The sequence below is a fragment of the Chelon labrosus genome (genome assembly GCF_963514085.1).
Source record: "Chelon labrosus genome assembly, chromosome: 7".
Classification (NCBI taxonomy): domain Eukaryota; kingdom Metazoa; phylum Chordata; class Actinopteri; order Mugiliformes; family Mugilidae; genus Chelon; species Chelon labrosus.
In genome coordinates this window covers 26,040,014-26,056,348 of record NC_140343.1, presented here as the reverse complement: position 1 = coordinate 26,056,348, position 16,335 = coordinate 26,040,014, and the positions used below count along the sequence as shown (strand labels likewise).

At 43.4% G+C, this 16,335-nt stretch overlaps 1 protein-coding gene across 1 annotated transcript in view; it reads left to right on the top strand.

Annotated features, from left to right (window-relative positions):
- The first annotated feature begins 1,227 nt into the window (after nt 1-1,227).
- The window catches only part of ptprsa (protein tyrosine phosphatase receptor type Sa), a 162,845-nt gene continuing 147,737 nt past the window's right edge, over nt 1,228-16,335 (top strand). The window contains exon 1 of the mRNA XM_084548606.1: nt 1,228-1,598. The gene's annotated coding sequence lies outside the window, so the exon portion shown is untranslated. The remainder of the gene's footprint in view (nt 1,599-16,335) is intronic.

Genomic DNA, 16,335 nt, shown 5'->3' with positions numbered 1-16,335 from the left:
TCTGTTCCATTTTCTTCACTTCATCATACATCACCTTGGTCCTTTATGCTCCAGGAAGGCGGTTTGACGCAACTACTTGTACATATGCAGCTGTACTTTTCTGTTCTGATGCCACAGCCGAATTCCCAGAATCATTAAGTTCCTGAAACGGTATATTTTGAGTTAAAAAAAATAATCTCAGACTACAGATAGTATGACTGGCCTCAGTCAAAAAGTAGTGTGCTGGCTGAGGTCAGTTGATTGATGTGTCTCCAGTCTGTGTCTACAAGCCTCCCTGCAGGACATAGTGGACACCAGCTGTTACTATTCAAATTTAAATTCTGCTGGCCAATCAGAATTGCCTTTCCAGCTGACAGCCAAAGTGACTGGGCAGAACTGTGTTTAGATTTGTTCTCCTTTACAACTAATTCAGGAAATGTCTCGTCACACTTCTTCTTTTTTTAATATATATTTTCTGTGGATTGTTTCCTCTCAGAAGATTTTGTGACTACTTATTCTGACTGGATTCAATTTGACATTTTAAGTAAAAACAAGGACAAACCGGACATATTAGAGTGGCCAGACCAATCGCTTACACCATGTGCTGGCTGTATGTTGATAAGTTTAATTATGCAGCTTGATGATTAATTGCAGCATCACAGTGCATCTTATTTAAATGCTTAAAGACATGGGTTGTTCCATATATTAGAATTTACAATGACTATTGGTGTTTTTGCACAGCTGATTTCTTTTGTATCTCTGCAAATTCAAACTCCCTCTTGTAACATTAGCACAATGCACATGCACAGACTATAAAAATAGTGACCGTAGGATGTCCTTACAGTTATTCCCAACTTTGCATTACATTCTCACCCTGCCCCCACGCGACTACTGTATGTGCGCTTCGTGTCGCTGCACCGTTGCTCTGTGTATCTGTCTCCTCTCCATCCCACCACAGGGATTTATAGAATAAAAGATCAGCCTCAGTTACTCGTCTTTGTGACTTGCGCCGCTGTGCCGTGATTTCCGACTAAACGCGCTTGAACGCACCAGGAGCTAGGATTTACGACTCGGCAGAAGTCAAGAGACGAAGTTTATGAGGCGGCATTGAACGCAGCACAAGGCTCCGTATTTTTTACCCTGCTTTAGAGGGGAGGGAGAAGGGGGGTATTTGACTCCTGTCTCCCCACCCCCAGTCCGTATGAGGTGGATTTAGGGAAGAAAGGAATCCAAAACCTGGGACGCGGAGATAACGAGAGACTCCAATAAAGAGATACACTTGGAGATCCGCGCGCGGCGGCGACGCGCACGGATTATTGTAGGATATTTTATTTTTCTTTCACCGGGGAGATTCCGGCTTGGAGTGTGTGATCTCCGGAGGAAAAAGGAATACAAACGCACGGGGAATAATAGGGAGCATTTTATACTCAATCTCCCCGCTAACAAGTGACTCCACCGCTCGGGAAAGTGGAATATTGCGGTTTTCTCCTCTGCCGTTGGGGATGCAACGTAACTGTTTTCTTCAGGGAGAACTGACCGCTCTGAATACGGATCTAAAAGCGGACCCCCATAAACCAACTAGGGGGTAGTCTCAAAAATACTTTTCTCACGCCACTAGAGTAAGTGATCGCAACTTTTCTTCTTCTTCCTCATTTCTATTCTCCTTAATGCTTAGATGGCAGGTTGAAGATACGGCAAATAGAAGTCCTAACACTGGAGAGGAGCATTAAATCTGATTCAACGCTGCTACAATGGTGCGCTCTGTGGAAAAAAAAAAAAAAGAAAGAAAGAAAGAAAAGACTGCTACTCTGCCTTTTGCTGAATGTGTTTTATGAGTTTTAGGAGAAACCCATTGGCCCTCACTTTTGATCGAGTTTTTTTGGCCAGCTTCAGTTTATTTGCACGTGCTGTTTGCAGTCTGCATTGGATAATTTTGTGTGCGCCCCAGTGGGGTGGTTTATTGTATTAAGGACCTGCAAGCACAAGGATCAAACACTCAGCTAGATTATCTGGTGAATTTTTACTTTGCATCCGTTAAGTAAACCGTTTTCACTCAGTCGTTATGTATGTTCTGCGTGCACATCAGTAATGTTAGAGCTAAGCAAAGGTCTAAAAATACCTCTATAACATTCAATATTACAGATGAAAGGGGGGGGGGGGGGGGCTGCTTGACTGCTTCAATAAATCACTGGGAGGTTTCCATAAATAAGTCCACTATAGATAATAGAGCCTTAGAAGTATTGTTTGTTTTTTACTTGCAATATGTGTCTGATCACTTATTTGTGTACTAAATGCAAGTGATTTCAGTTTTGTGTTATCAGTGAACAACAGTTTCTTCCTCTTATGTGGTGTTTGTACAGTGTCTTCTGTAATTTTTAGCTTTTTTTTCTGCCACGAGCAACTTTAGTAACTTTAGTCCGGTTTTGTGTTGGAAAGTTTAGATAAAGCCCCGGGCTATGGCACTGCTTCTTCTTCTACTTCTCCTTGTTCTTCTTTTTTTTTTTTTTTTTTTTTGGGTACAGTTTTTTAGTAAGTCAAGTGCGTCCAATTTGAATTGCGATGCATCTTAATTTTATCGGAACATTTAAGGCTAAACCTTCCGCAGGCCACAAAGCGCCCATACAGCAAGTGAAAGCCAAGAAAAGATTAATAGTGTGTTACTTTTTTTTACTGGGGGAGAACACGAACATGAGCTCAGACGTTGTAGTCTTTGTACTTGATAATATCTTTAAAACATAGGGAGCTCGGAGGACAAGGTCATCCACGGAGAAGCAGCAGCAGCAGCAGCAGTGAATCAAGCTGGTCGATACTTTTTGCACCGAGGACAGAATTCAGTTATGATTACTGGCTAAGGTTATCTCCTACCATTTCACATCTTGAAGATCGAAGCATTTACCCAACCTGATGGGTGTTAAATATGTGTTTTCTACAGAAAACAACCCAAATTCTACCACTTGGTGAAAATTTCCATTAAGATTTTGAAATTTACCCTTCTTTGCAACTCAAGCTCATCCGTCTCGCATTCCAGCATTCAATCGGCCTGCTGCCTCATATAAATAAACCCATTCGTCTTACAATGAGAGTCACATGTTGATTGTCGGTAGCACGAAGGAGCCTTGTCCTTCGGAGTAATTGGACAACACGTAAACCAAGAGGCTGCGCGTCAAGTGTGTGTTCTGGATTCTTAATGTGGCTTTAATTGAACAATTTATCACCCCTGATCACTGTCAAATAACTGGGCGAGAAAGACAAAAGGCAATGAAAACGCCAAGGATAAGCTGCCAGGCATGGTTGGCTGAGCGCGACTGTCGTCCGCTGTCACTGCTGTATCAGCAAGGTGCTGTTTTCTTTAATTTAGCTCATTTATTTATTTTTGTCTCTAGAAATTACAAATCGATGCGTTTGTGAGTGGCAGGCTGGTAAGCAGCGGTAATGCATAGTAGTGGAGGAGGAGGAGGAGGAGGAAGGGGCGACAAGAACATTACATCCTTGAAAACTTCTTTTATTGGACGAAACTTTTGATTTCTCCCCGGAGCTCCTTTCCCTACACTGGGAAGAAAAGCTAATTGAATTGTGCCCCGGATATGATGTTTTTTTTCCCCCAAGTATGGGGGTCTTGGAGAAGTGTCCTCCTCTGGGTTTTGAAATTCATTTCCTTTGCAATTATTACTTTCCAAACTGTTTTCTTTTATTTCCCCTTCCTCGACAGTGGGGTGAATTCCCTCCATTTCTTTGACGGGATCAAAGTGGGGAAGTAGACTCGAGATAGCAAGAGGGCCTCACAGACTGACTGTGAGCCATTCAGTCATGTATTTTACTTCAGGTATTTGAAAGACGGTTGGAAAAAAAAGTTGCCATCTTCCTGAGTTTTAAAGCTATGGGGTACCAACTCTGACTGTTGTGTGGTAATGGATTTTTCTGTAGCGCCAGCAAAGCTCCTGATGCTTTAAGAGGCTTTTATTATTAGAGCACTTTCAAGTTTCAAAATCAGACATCTGCCCTTTGCAAATGTCACATACAGTCTCACTAAATTAAAGCACGGACTGTTAACAGATTTATTGAAGTAACAATATACAAAGAACTCCCTTCAAACAATTTGCAACTTTTATCTCTTCGTTTAATGTTCCTCTGTTTTTTAATTTGAATTAATTTCATAGTCTAACCCGTGGTTCTTACATGTTTAACAGTTGTTATGATAACAAAGAGGACACATTTACTGTATACATGTGAGTTACCCTTTGTTCAATGCTTTTAGGCCCATTTTTTTTGTTACCACCCTGTGCCTTGTTCATTTTATTCAAATCCAAATTAGCAGTATTTTGGTAGCATCAAGTGCTTTGCAATTAGTCACATTGCACTTGACGCAACAACACAGTTAATAACAGCTGCTCTGGAGTGACTGTCGCGGTGGAGAGAAAGGGAGAAATGTGCGCTACGCAGAGGCGCTGTTGCACTCTCAGCTAATTGTGTTTATTCATTTTAATTTGCTCCGAGTGCTAAATCAGTGCTCTTCCAGTGACACGAGGTGCAATTAGTCTGGCTGTGAAAACAGGAGCAGTGTGCCTTGTGAAGTGTCCCCTCCTCTCCTCTTTGGTTTGTGGATTAGCCATTCCTTGTCATTCACATTTATGTTCTTCCCACATAAGCAGACAGGCAGAGCAAGTCAGTAAGAGTGACATCTAACGGCTTCGCAGTGTGCTCCGTCAGTGTGCACACAAGGAAAAGTACATGCAAATTACAAGATTTCGTGCCTGTATAAAAACAAAAGTACTGGAAGTAGTCACTATGCCTCTGTATACACCAATCAGCCAGGAGTTTCACTTCAGGAGAAGTAAATAACATTGACCATCTTCTGGCAATTCAATGTTCTGGGAAACTTTTGGATCTGGCATTGTGTGGCTGTAACTTAGAGGTGTACCACCCACCTAGACCAGACCAGGCACCACCACCCCATAGCAATGACACTCCTTGATGACAGCAGCCATCCCCAGCAGGATGCAGCCTGACACAGGCACACACACAAAAACGGTTTAGGAACAACTGAAAAAAACATGAAGAACAGCACAAGGTGTTGACCTGGCCTCCAAATTCACTCGATCCTAAACTGATCAAGTATCTGTGGGATGATCCACAGAGGCCCCTCCCCTCAACCCATAGTACCAAAGGCCCCCACTAACAACATTGTGTTGCCAGACACCACAGGACACCCTCAGAAGGCCCATGTCCATTCTCTGATGAGTCACAACTGTTTTGAAGGCACAAGGGAGACCTACACAATATTAGGAAGGTGGTCATAATGTTATGCCTGATCGGTGTATATGTTAACGCCGCAGTAGAACTGTTTCTCAGACAGAACACTTGCTGAGAAAACTGTGTGACCTGTTGTAGCCTTAGTTATTTATAATCTCTCCATTTATTTACATTTACTCCACTCATTAAACAGCTGATGTGACCTACTCCTACACTGTTAATAGCAGTACTGATGATATCACATGCATTAAAGTAGCTGTTTTGCGATCAGCTGTTTGGTTGTGACATTTTCAAGAACAGCTTTTGGAAACAGTAAGATCGAGAGTGACCTTTTGGCACTGAGCTTGTATGAGAAGTGGAGTTTCTCCAATCATGAAAAGTCATTTTTGAACCATTTAAGCGTGAAACACTGTTTTGTGTCTAAAAGTCAGTAAACGCATACGGAGTCTGTGAACCAGAATATAGTGTAGGGCAACAAAACACGAAGATGGTAACCAATTTCAAACTGTAATGGGGAACTGCTCTCCATGCGTTTGGAATGTAGTTTGTTGTTTTGCTTCAGACAACTCCACAGGATATCTTTGTCTCCATCGCCTTATCTCTAACAGTTGGTCCATGGGATTGCGGATGTAGTACATACTATGTTTGTGTTTTTTGAATTTTGAAACGGGTCGGCTGTAAACCTTTGTGAAGGCCTTTGAACGACGGTTTCCCAGAAACACCATGGTTACCTTCCTGTACAGAATGTGCTCTCTAGCTTTAAGTCACTGGGGGCTTCTCGTTTCAAATATTTACTATAAGACACTTGGGATAAAAGAGAACTTTTACACCTGAAGACAGAAATGGCCACGTACTCAATGAGAAAAAAAAAACATAAAACTGCAGTCGTGATAATTTAAGACCTCGTCAAAGTTCAACTTCAGGAGAATGGTCTGTAATTTTCACTCCACAGGCTTACATTTTCTCCCTGACTGTTGGCTGGCAGGGGATTTACTGACCACTCACTCGGACACCCCTGCTGGTTGTCCTGGGACTGAAATTGGCTGCATCAGAAACGGCCGTGACTCTCTGGGCGCAGCACCCAAAAACTCGCATTTACCCACTGACTCTCCTGAAGTGTAAAGGTTAGCGCTCCAAAACAAGACTACAGCGGTTCTGAGCAGAGTGGAGGCAGGGGTTGGATAAGATGCGGTGGTGATAAGGTGTGTAAACTCAGCAGGATTGATCCAGCTTTCGCTGAGTGAAAATCCTCCTTGCATTTTGGCTGGCTGTCGGGTTGTTTCTCCTGCACTTGGTTTCCCTCCATCTTGCTCACTGAGTTTGTCTTTCCGTTTTGTCGCTCTTCGTCTTCTTCTGCCTTTCTGTGTAACTTAAAACTCTTCAGACATACAATTCTGGGAACAGATTCTTCCATCTCCAACATTCTTGTATATTTGTAATGCTTGAATCCATATGCATATAAGATAAGATAATCCTTTATTTATCGCTTTATTTATGCATGGATATTACACTTTTGTTTTTTAAGTATTGAGTCAAATCTTTCATGTGTTCTTTGATCATTTCTACCTGAATTTTATTTCTCCCGAAGCTCCTTTATTTCGTCCTTGTATCACCCCAGATGTAGGTGAAAAAGGAGTCTTAATCAGAGAATGTGCTGTCATGTATTGTGCGCTGAGGTGAAGGTAGCCCCTCATATACATAAGCATACTAATCCCTCCCAGACTATCTGGTAAAGCTTTTGGGAGTGCATCAACACACTGTCGCCTCACCAGCCTCCTGCCTGTTCCCTTGGTACCCCCAGGTTTTTACAAAAAATGATTCGCTTCAGCTCCTTCTGATGAAGTGACAGTAATCTGCTTTTGACGATGAACAGGAACAGACCTTCTGTTGATGCCTGCTACTCCCCCATTCACTCCAGTCTGCCTCCCTCAAGATATAACACACTTGAACAAACATAGCGCATAGTTTGTTAAAGCCCGAGAGAAGAAACTGTACCAGACGTAGGGTTGTTCCAGCAAACACCAATGCACTCTCCTTTCCCTCTGGCCCTGATCCCATCCCCTTTATGGTTATGGAGTTAATGTGAACTGGTGTTTCATGGTGAGAAGTAATTAACACCCAGATTGGGACAGGCATCAAGTGGGCGTGCCCGGTCCTGTCTGCCTGTCTGCGTCCCCTCTGGGCGTCTCCTGATGCTTGCTGTTGGGCGGTTTCTGGCGTTATGTGTGATTACCAGCTGGCTTGCTCCAGATTGATGCACAGAGGTACCCCTTGGGGTGTCTGCCTCCTTCTCCTCTTAGCAAAGTAGGTCTGGCAGGAAGGACTGCCATGTGCCCTGGCGGTTTGACCCCTGTGAGGTTTACACACATGGTAGTGGGTGGGGGGATGGAGGGGGGTAATGATCCCATTCATATGGCTGAAGGGTTCAAACAGGTTGCAGTTAGCTCATTTAAACCCTGCTCTAGCAGGCCTTTAGATGGTGCACACCAGACTGTTGAGCCATCCGCATAAAGTATATTTGTGAAGCATGGCACGCTAGAGGAGAATATTTTCAAAAACCCTTCTGGTTGTGTGTACACTATATGGTGCTGTAGTTTGAGCCTGTTGGAGTCTTGTGAAGTGATAAACTTTTGAACGGTAAGCTAAGACTATGGAGCATGGCAGCAAACTGGTAATGAAGGTCCCTTGTGTTCAGCCAATCTGCCAGCAGGACTGTGTCCTGTTTGATTCTCTCTTATACATAAAAACCACTTTCGCGATCACTCCAAATGTGCCAAATTTATTCGCAGTATTTCTACATTTATATTCCAATACTCTTATGAAAGACTGACGCAACTTTAGCTTGAGAATCCTGTTCCAACATCTGTCCTATATGAGAAAAACTGATATAAATGTTAAAAGGCTGCACATTACATAAGTGTACGCTATTGCAGGAAGAAGAAGTTATGGCAAAGTGGAGGAGCGGTAATATCTGCATACATTAGCACACCACCGTGTGACCTTCACAAATTCCTCATGCACGAGAAGGCTCACAGCTGTAGCTAATTCACAACAAATGTGTTTTATTTCCCATGTTGTTGCTTCAGTGCGAAACTGTTGGGTGAGCGGGTCCGTGTGCGCGTTTCTGTGTGTGTGTTCTAAAAGCTGCTAGTCCTATGCTTCTTATTGTGCACACACAGAAACCACAGGGCAAGATGACCACACGCCCCACCCTCACCACCGTCACCCATCTGTGCCCCCCACCATCGCCACCCTGTCCTTTTGTTCCCGGCCCTCGCTACACATGCACACCCCTCACGCAAACTTTAGGGACATCTGGTATTTAAAGGGGTGTGGGGGGGGCATTGAGGGAAGAAAAAAGAGGAGAAGGGGAGGGAGGATACGAGTGTGAGGAGGAGGAGGTACACTCAGCTGCCCTGAGGGGTCGGGGGTAAGAAGAAATGGGGGGTTGCAGAGAAACACATGTAATCAGGATAGTGGGGGTTGTTGTCATAGAGAAGAGAAAGGGGAAGTGGGGTAGCTAAAGAGGAGCAGGCAGATAAGTGATGGATGGAAGTAATTGTGTGTAATGCAAGCAAGGAAACATGGGCCTCTGGGAAAGAGAGGGAGAGTGAGATACAGAGGGAGCCAATGAATAGTAGTAGAGAGAGGAGGGGGATAAAGAGAGGAAGGAGAATAATGAAGAGTGAGGGAGTGTGCAAAAAATTATGAGGCTAGAGAAAAGGAGAAAGATGTCGAGAGTGAAAGAAGGTAGAGAAAGGAGACTTGGAGAGGGAAGCAGGGGCAGGGAGAGGAGGAGGAGAGTTAGGGGTGCTGCTGTTCTGTTGCATCACTCAGCGCTAGCCAGGGTTAAGAAGGAGTAACTACCTGCCTGTCAGGCTGATTGTTCATCCCTATGCATCAGGGGATACACGTCCCGGTTTATGAGAAATGGCGCAGATTCTCTATGTGGGCCACTTAACCACAGAAAATGGCTGCCTGTGCATCTCTGGGAATATAAGCGGTGCTGCCAGGTCGGGCTTTCTGGGCGGACGATGATTGCTATATATGCAGATGACGGCATCCCGTTCCTTACTACACGGCTGTCTTCATTAGACGTTCTCATTTTACCCTCTCTTTTTGCAGTCTGGCTCTCTGAAATCATTTATTGTGTATTAATAATTCCCCTACCATAACAAAACCCCTCCGTCGAAAAGCCCGTTAATAAGGCTTCCTCAGTAATTACAACCTCAGCAGCCTGGGTGCCTTTTCAAACGGCACACTGCCTCGTCTTTCAGCGAAATGGAAACAAAAGCCTATGTACTCCAGTCTGGATACACAAATTACAGCATACCAGTGGCGCGTAAAAAGGGAGAGAAGGCTGAGAGAAGGCACCAGAGGCAAAATGCATTGAGTTTCCTCTCACTTTCTCACTGTGCAACACAAGCTTGTCTCCCAGATGGGGAAGAAAGGTTTGTCAAGCGCATCACTGTGGAGAGAGTAAAACCTTTCCCGGCCCCTGGGAAGATAGAAGGTGACATTTGTATGTAAATAGAGACAGGCACTCTCCACTGTATTCTAGCTGACAAGAAACAGAGTGGGTAACCTGGCATTTTCTTTTCTCTTTTGAGAAGTTGAAGATTCAGTTTTTGTCTGTGACATTTGTTTTGTGGCTCTTGGATAAATGTAAAAATGCAGCTTGACAAAATGTGTGCGCTTTGATAAGTAAACCGTAGTGTGTTGCATGTATACAAACTTTGTAATTGACTCTAATCAACCTTGACCCCCCAGCATTGAGCTTTGACCCCAGTCTGCACTCACAAGAAGGTTTTTGTTGTCTAAAAAGTATGGTTGAGAAGTATTGACCAAGCAATCCAAAGGCTTGTTACCATGATTTTATTGAGTTTATTTTTGTTCTGGTCTCTAATTTGTTTGCTCTAGATTTTACAGACTTTGAGGTTAAGATATTTTGGAAAAAAAATACATATAAATGAATATTCCATGCTATTCCAATACGGCTCAGACACCTGCAGTGGCTAGAGCCCTAATTAACTCTTGAGTCTCAGTGTTGGAGAAGATAATCCTGATTAAAAAGTGATTGAGGTTGGGGAAAGAATGGTAACATAGCAATCAAAAACGCCAGCTATGGTTTGGGGGATTAGCACCATCAGCGGGTGGGGGATTCCCCCCCTTGCTGCTGTCACCCTTTTATTGTGGATCAAATCCATGGAGAATATTGGTTTCTGAGATTTTATTTTATCCATCTGTTTTTGTGTAGAGGGAAGATTGCCTTGGACGCATAAGATATATTTAAATATACACCGATCAGCCACAACATTAAAACCACAGACAGGAGAAGTGAATAACATTGATCATCTTGTGACAATACAATGTTTAGCTGGGAAAATTTTGGGCTTGGCATTCATGTGGTTACTTGGACATGTACCACCCACGTAGACCGGACCAGGCGCCCCCACCCCATAGCAATGACACTCCTTGATGGCAGCAGCCATATGCAGCCTAACACAGACACAACTAAAAAAATAACATGAAAAACAGAACAAGGTATTGACCTGTCCTCCAAATTCACTAGATCCCAAACTGATCAAGTAGTTCTGAGTCAGAACTGTTTTTGAGGCACGAGGGAGTCCTCACTAAATAGGAAGGTAGTCATAATGTTATGCCTGATCGGGGTGTGTGTGTGTGTGTGTGTATGTATATATATATATATATATATATATATATATATATATATATATTTATGTTTTCTGGTCTTGCAGAATAATTGCAAGGCTTATTGAATCATTGGATTTGGCTGAAGAGATGTTTGGCCAGGTGGTCATTAGACAATGGGAAAGCTGATTTGGCATTTTAGGCCGGTTTTCTGGAATCTGGGTGATTGTGGAGATTAATCAACCCCCTGCTATGAAATGATCACTGTTCTCCAGTTAAAACACGTTTCATGTAACTAACTGCAATATCCCAGTTGGTGTAATTTTAATATTACAGTAAGATGGATCCTAACACAAGTCCAACAAAACAGCAGTTATTGTATTGGTTTGAGAGATTGTTTAGTCGGAGTAAGATCTCAGTTATCCCTGAAATAGCAAGTATTTCCAGGATTCTGGACAACTTGCTGCCTTTTTTAAGAGTGCTGTTTAAATCCTTCCAGTATGAAGAGTTAAATGTAAGCAGACACCTGTAGTTTATCTGATGAAAGAGAGAATTGGGCAAGCAGAGTAGGTGGAAGGTAGAGGGATCTATTTAAAGAGAAATAAATAAAGCTGTTATCAGACTCTGTCTGTTTGCCATTGATATCGGTAGATAGTGTTGAGACAGAGGGAAGCAGAGAGACAGAATTGCTCTGATTAAGCTTACATCCTGATGCCACCAAGTGGGAACAAGAAGAGAAAAGCATTTTAGAACTAGGAAGACATACAAAAATCTCAGTGAATACATCAAGAATGGTCTTTGGGAAGCCGCAATCTAATCTTCAAACAAACAGTAGCAAAACGCACAAGTTAAATAAATTAGAATTAATCATTCTAATAAAAAATGTGATTCTGGTGTAAAACTTACAAGAACATACTTTAATGTTTGATCACAGCAATGCCCAGTGACCTAGTCCTTGAACAGAAAGTGCCATCTGCAGCATTTGCATGCTCTTTGTAAATTGTGAGCACAAAAAGACTTGAAGCCTGGCAACGATGCTCTGTGTCCACTGTTATCTTTTAGCCAAGAGGATGGTTAGGAGCTATTTGGAGATACATCCAAGCCCTGTCAACACCCCTTAAGGCAGACCCTACGACATTTGTCATTTTACCCCAATCTGTAGTCTCAACAGGGTGGAGGTAGGACTGAAAAAATCATGAAAGGGAAGGCAAAGGCAGGTTTGGCATGGAAAGGGGGGGTCGCTGTTCACAGCCTCGCCATATTTGCCCCTGGGTTAGTGTAGTGGAAAATGAGGGAGAGACAGAAACAATGACGGCGAGAGTCGGGAGTGTGTGCGTGAGAGAGAAAGAGTGGTGGAGAGAGAACAACAGCAAATGCAGCAGGAGGGAAGTGGAGACAGCAGCTTAGAAACAGGAGGTAGATGGAGAGCAGAGGGTCTCCCATTTTCATGGAGATAAAGGAGCACTAATGAATTTGAACCAGTGCCCTCCAGGGATATACCGTAAGGGCAAAAATAGGAAGGAGCAGATTGGGGTTTAGTGGCTTTTTAAACTACAGCCAAACTGTCTTTTAGACACACAGGGGTGCTCCCAATTCTGCAATCACTAAGATGGCCGTTGCCCCACTTGCCAACTGCTGCGGGCGAGGCCTGTGCCAGGGCCTGGAGAGGATTTGATGCCAGAATAGATGTGCCGAACGGGCCAGGGTAGAACTACTCTTTCGGCCAACAAGATCATTAATCTACCTATCTAACTGAATGTTATTTACCTCATTTGCAGAGCACTGTGAGTAGATAGATGTACTTATTGCAGTACAACAGTATATTGTACTAAAAAGTAGTCTAAACCTCTGTGACTGGATGGTGCAAAAGTAGATGAAGGATTTGTTTTCTTTTTGTTGAATATTGAATGAATGTGGCACACGGACTGAAGACGTGTCTGACTGCTATTGTTAAGACGTGTCTGACTGCTATTGTTATGCTTTTGCATGCAGTTCTTGCAAATAACTACCTTTTAATGATCAGTTTTTCATTGGGCTTGGTCCTGGCATTTAGCAAGGCTTTTGATACACCAAGGACTCTGTAGTCCTCACTTGCATACCTTATCTATCATTTTTACAACATGTGGTTTTACCACACGAGGAGACCAACTGCTGCCTGTGGCATCTACTCCCATATAGAGGTAGTGGTCTGGCCCCCAGGCTGTGAGCCTAGCCAGTTAATAATGCAGTGGGCCCCTCCATTGTAAATCACAGAGGGATCTTGTTTGGCTGACGCCTTTGGGAGCATTGCATGGAAGTAGCATGTGTTAAGAAAGCTAATGCCTAGCTTACGTGTAGGCAGTCCATCAGAGGAGGAAAGAAGGCAGCTTTGAACATGATGGATGGTGGCCTTTGCCTCCGTTTGAGTCATATGAGATCTGAATATTAAAAGGGAAGAGATGAGACATGAGATGGTGTGTCATATTTATATTCAGTCAAAGGCAGTATATTATGTTATTGGCTTTTTTAATCCAAAGAAGGTCCTTGCCGGAAGACTTTACAAACAGGCGCATGCTGGATGCACATCTATTCAATGCCTGTTCAAGTCATCAGGGCCAGTGAAACAGCTGTCCTTGTACAACAGTGTACAACACAGTGCCATACTCTTCAGTAACACATCTCAGAATTACACTGAATCGTGTCGAATAATTTCCAGCAAGTTGTTATTTCTCTTCGTCCGTCCACATGCACACTTCCTGTCTGTTGATGTGTGCACCATCCCTCTTTCTCATCACTCCCCCTGCTGGGTTTAACCTGCATCACTGCGTCAGTCGGAAGGTGGCATTTCTGGCCTCTTGCAACAGTTTTTGAATTTGGTAAAAGCTGACATGTTGGCTGTAGTTCCATTTTTAGTTTTAGAGGGCATTTCTAGGAATGAGTCGATATGCATATTCAAAATGTAGGAAGTAGAAGGATCATAGTTTCATCAGTCTGACGTTGTATTGAACCTTCACATATCAAGATGTATTATAATGGTGTACAAAGATAAGAGATGCATGCTGAGGTTAGACAGAAAAGTTTTGTTTTTTTTCTGTATGCAGTAAGCAGTGACTTTTACCTATTTGGATGAAATTTAAAGTGTAACAATTTTGTTAAAGTGCCCTTTGCACACTGACAGCCAACCATAAGCCTCTCGGGCATATTGGAGTTGAACGTAGTATGCGTATAGAAAGAAGCATGGAGGAACGTTGAGGATCCTGGGCTGGTCTTTGAAGTCAGCTATTTTCCTTCACTTGAGGTGCGTCACTCACTTCAAAGCGGGAATTTCACACAAAATGTTCTGATTCCCCACCACCACCCTCCTCTCCTTTTGTGTAGAATTTACACCACATAAAACGGGTCAGGGGAGACTTTGTGAGAAGGTGTCTGTAACCTAAGATGACTCCGTCTTGTGTGTATGAGTGTGTTTTTGTGCCACCGACTGCTTGTGGGGCCTACGGAATTGTGCGAGTGATCTTGTGTCGGTATCCGAAGGGTCCTGCAGATGCTCGGCGGTGGTTTGCTTTTTGTTAACGAGATGGGATCCAGGGAACGTCAGACACTTGAGTGAAGTCATGATTAGACGGGTTTGACCCCTGTGGTTTATGGTTTAAAAAGCGGGGTTTAAATGTGGTTGGTGAGTAAGACTCTTCACTAGCTGAAGTCAGCTGCATTGCTAAAACAAGTGAACTACACTGACATTCCAAGTCTGTGAAGCCAAATCTGCATCAATTACCAAACAGTACCTCCTTTGTGCTAATGACTTCTATGTCAATGAGATAAAGGCATCCACAGAGTGGAATGGCTAGCATACCATGGGAAATAAGTGAGTGAAATCATGTTTTTTTGCAGAGAGGTTTTAGTGGTTATTAGCCTGTTCAAGCACCTTTTATTTTTTTTCCCCTGCAGTCCTCGTAATTGATACCTCTACTTGATGCTTTCCACTTTAATAGCTCAGGCCTGCACCGGCATACAAACCTGTAAACAGATGAGGGTGTCCTCTCCACTCACCGCAGTAGCGTTTGCGTGTGTGCATACTCAGACACGTCGCCCATACTCAACTGTCTGCGTGTATCTGTATTAGTTTGTGATCATCACATCATTTGTGACCGCAGCCATCTGTGTTTGTGAAGTTGTGTGTGCAGTTCACAGCTGCAACCTTCTGCATGTGTCTTCCCTTGACAAACACGAGCGTAATACAGGAGAATAGTTTACCGTTCACGTGGAAATTTCCAAAAAGTGGAGAACCAGTTTAGGGGTAAGCTATCTGTCAGCTTCATGCACGGTCTAACATGTGATTTCCCTTATTTTCACCTTCCAACACCAAGCACACCCGACTGCACCCCCACACACATCTTAATCTGAAGGTGACTTTGGCCTCTTGTACTCTTGGCTTCAATTTATCTGCTGGCCAAACAACAGTGTAATTGACTCTCGAATAACAAACAGGAGGACGCTTTGCCCTTCAACCACCTCACAAGACGCCACGCAATTTAAAATCTTCTTTTGTTCATTTTTGACACTGGAGATTGAATCTGATGCGCTTAAGATGTTTTCAAGAGTTGAAATCCATGCCCGCCAGCATCCAAAGTAACCCCCCCCACCCTTACCAATACCAAGCCAATTTGCACTTCGGCTTTGAATAGCGGCCAAATGTTCAAGATATTTTTACCCAGAGCCCGTGATCTCGCTTGATCTGAGTCAGTGCAGGTCGTTAGCTGAGGCGAATGTGTGCACTTGACCTGTTGGCGCTGAGACAGGAGGGAGGGACAAAGGGAGAGAGAAAAGAATGCCGTGTGTGCTGGTACACTTTATAAGCGGAGTCTGTTTTTCTTTTACTACGAAGGAAGGAGAGAGGGAGGCAGGGAGTAGGAGGAAGAAGAAGAAGAAGCTGAGGAGGAGGAGGGGAGGAGGAGGGGTAGATGCGAGGATTCCTCTGAGACCAAGGCTGCCAGCTCTGTCAAGGAGACGACTGGGGAGGGAGGAAGGTAGAGAGTGCATGAAAACAAGAAGGGGGGGAACAATGCGAGTGAGGAGACAGAGAGAAAACAAATCAGGAAGTGTGAGAGCGAAAATTAGCGAATTTTTTATTTTTTTTGACAATCTCAATATTTTTACCTCACTGCTTGACATGAGCCATTATCACTTTGCTGTTGGGCAATTGTGCAGGCTGCTACTCTCAGATTAGCATGTCAGTGTATTGTTTTATAACATCCCTCAGACTTAAAGTATTAATAAAGTCGATATGAAAAGTCTTACTGCTGTGATAACCAACCTCCTATTTAATGACAAAAGTCTACCCCCTTAATTTCAGGTCTAATGTATAATATCCACCTGTTTTTACGTCTCTACCCACCTCTCAGTGCTTACTGTGCCATCTTTGGATGACCTCTGCGATGGGTGAAAATGTGCTAAAGGCCACAGATGAAAATAGTA